The following is a 3,345-nucleotide window of genomic DNA, read 5'->3' on the forward strand; positions in this document are numbered from 1 at the left end:
CTTATATCTGTTGTTTCTCATCAGTATTGTATATTTAAACTCACTAAATATATCCATATCTTAAACAACTGGACTTGGGTATGCCAGAGTGCCCATTGTGCAGAAATAGATGTAGTCAAATGCAAATCCCAAATTCAACATATTTGATCTTTTAACCAATCATGAGTCTACTTTTTAGACTTACTTTTGATTTTTAGTTGCAAATAAATGCAATGCTTTCTGTAAAAGCCTGTCCTATAAAAAAGCAAAAGGCTTTATGGAATTTGAAGGAAAAAAAAGACATTACCTACAATACTCTTTACCTGGGGCCCGTTTCTTAACACCGTCATTGTCTAACTTCTTGACTACATCAGAGATAATGAGCTTCTTGTCTGCTAACCATTTCACAAAGCCCTCCTTGCCAAGATCAGGGACAACAACTTGACTAAATATTTATGACACCTTCGAACCTGTCATAACTTCGTATTGAAGTAGTGGCATCACGTAGGTAGGCTATGACATGCAAATATGCCTCGAAATTTGAAAATTATAATCTTACATAATCAATTAATAATAGAAGTTAAAATAGCATTGCAAAACAAGTGGGTGAGATCATTCAATATTGTAATGCACGGAAACTATAAAAACTGTTTGGTAAAACGGGACAAAACTGATTCATTTTAAACTAGTAAAATATTGATTTGATAAAGACTCTGCCACTACAGGCCATCCATATTGGACTTGAATTCTTTGTTTCCAACCCCTTTATTATATGTTTTCCCCAATTCATCACAATAATTGTAGTTTTATCATGGTGTGCTTTTTGAAAATTATGCTATTTTGTGTCTAAGGATACATCTCATCCGGCTTCTCATCTGCTCTTTCTACCGATTGTATCAATATCAAAGGATTATAGCTTGATTGGGAGCCTTTTGTGCACCGGGTTGAGTAAGATTGGAGCTAAAAAAATCTCAATGGTTAGCCGATAAAGATATGACTAACTTGTCCATTTCAGAAACAGGTCCTTGAAATCCTGTGAACATAAGGAACATAATCGGAGAGGGGAGACAGAATTTTCTTGCCATAGATGATCCTATAAAAAGGAGTCACTTCGGATTTTAACAAACGTCCAAGGTCTATGCTGAGAATGAGAAAAATTGTCAAAATTTTCCCCTTATTATTTTGGGTTGGGGGGGGGGGGGGTTAGCTCATTTGTCACTGGCCACAAGAGATATATAATGTAAAGGGAGAGAGTGATGGAGAGAGAAAATTTATATATATACATAGTGGCGGATCCAGGTAGGGGCACATGCCTCCCCCCCCCCCCCCCCCTAGCTTGGAGATTCGATCGAGCCATAACAAAATATTTGTTAGGTGATCAATACGACATGCATACACAAGTGAGGACTTTTTTTGGGTTGGCTGGTTGTACAATATTTCTTGACACAAATCACCATTAATTGGGATATTGAACACCTTTTTTTTTGGGGGGGGGATATGGCTGAATTAATTGTTACATTTTTTCTGTACAAAAATGCCCCTACCCCCTAATTTTTTGGAAAATGCTGGATCTGCCCCTGATATATATAGGCAGAGAAAGGAGGGCATGAAATATATTTGGGGAGTAAAAGGGCACATAAATTGAGGGGATCATCAGCTGGGAGAATATGGAGGGGGACGGTAAATAGGCCGCCTACGACTGCATGGGGAAAGGAATAAGGATGGGTTTGATATGATGGTGTAAATAGAAAATAATTCTGTCTCTCAGTCGATCACGGGCCCCTTGTGTGTCAGCTCACTGTATCTTTAATTGCATGGAAATACCCCTGTTAATATGGGAATGGTTAAGTTGGTAATCAGCCCCTCCATCTCGTGCACTGGCGCTGGCGTACCGGTATAGCATTCATCTAGCTATCGAATTAGCGAACTCTTAACTTCCGGTTATGTTTGAGTCATAGATTCATTCAAAATGGCAGAAACATCGAACGTCGATAGATGGATAGAAATTGCGAAACAGTGCAAGTATCTTCCAGAAAATGATTTGAAGGTACGTATATCGGTCTTTTTGTTGTTTATTTTAAACAGATATGCGGTATCCAAGAATTTTGCAGATGTATTTTCTCTGGTTATGTCACTATTTGTGAAGCTGCACCGCGTCTTTGACCATTTCCATCGGCTTGAACCAGGAGGCATTACTGTTACCTGTGCATGCGATTTTTATGCACTAATATCCAATGTGGTAATCACGATTCTGTGATGCAAACATTCAAATTGCACAGGAACTCTTCCTCACATTCATTGTGCGACGGTAGTATTGATGGTCATTCCGTGCTTTTTGGGGGTGGGGAACTGGGGTGGTATTCTGAGATCCATTTTATCTCAGATAAAATAAAATATTTTATCTCCGTTAAAATCAGTGAGATAAAAGGCATACTCGTGATATAGGCCCCGCTCGAGAAAAAAATTGTAATCGATCATACCTCAATATCTAGGTTGCTAACTTCAGCTCACTATAAATATAGGCACTTCAGTCGGGCGGGCGATCGCGCGGACACGGCGCTAGACGTAGATTTTTGCATTGCAGTGAATGGCGAGCGCCTATCTAACACACACAGTTCGCTCCGCTCGGCACTTTGGCCAGTGACTTACCTCGGCTGTCGCGCAAATTCACTTCCCCGTTTTATCCGATCTTAAGTACCGGTACATAAACATATTGCCATTGAGTCCCCTGTACAGATCGCGCTAGAAGTAGAACTTCGGTCTCTGTATTTGGTGAGTGAAGCCAACGGAGTTCAGCTGAACAACCAACATAACAGAGACCGAAGCTTTTGGTCTAATCTTTGGTAAACATCGGAAATATACAAGACGGAGTCTTACTTACCTTCATGCGAGGGAAGGACCTAATATTCAGGTATTTATTTTTCTTTGCTTGAAATCACCTTCTTGTAATCATCGGATCCCTTGTAAACTCGGTCAGTAATAAAATTGTATAGGCCTATTTGAGAACATTTTGTGAAATTCTAATCAAATTTGGTCCGTAGAGAGTTTGCGAATATGAGCTTCAGTTTTGAGTGTCATGAGTTGTTTGTGAATCTGACTCGGCCGATCGAGCAGGGTTGTTTTGAGCGTATACGAACAACTGTGAGTGACGTCATCCCCACTGCGTTGGGCCTGAGCAACCAAAAAATTACACGGGGGCGGCGGGCGAATTCGCCCCGGAAAGTCCAAAAAAGAGCCCCGGAAAAGGGCTAAAAACATTCACACGAGGGCGACTGCAAAACTCATAATCGCCCCCGTCAACACTGTATATTTATGTAGCATTTCATGCATACGTACGTGATTGCATTTAAATTATACATTATACAT

The sequence above is a fragment of the Lytechinus pictus genome, chromosome 15 (assembly GCF_037042905.1).
Source record: "Lytechinus pictus isolate F3 Inbred chromosome 15, Lp3.0, whole genome shotgun sequence".
Taxonomy (NCBI): Eukaryota; Metazoa; Echinodermata; class Echinoidea; order Temnopleuroida; family Toxopneustidae; genus Lytechinus; species Lytechinus pictus.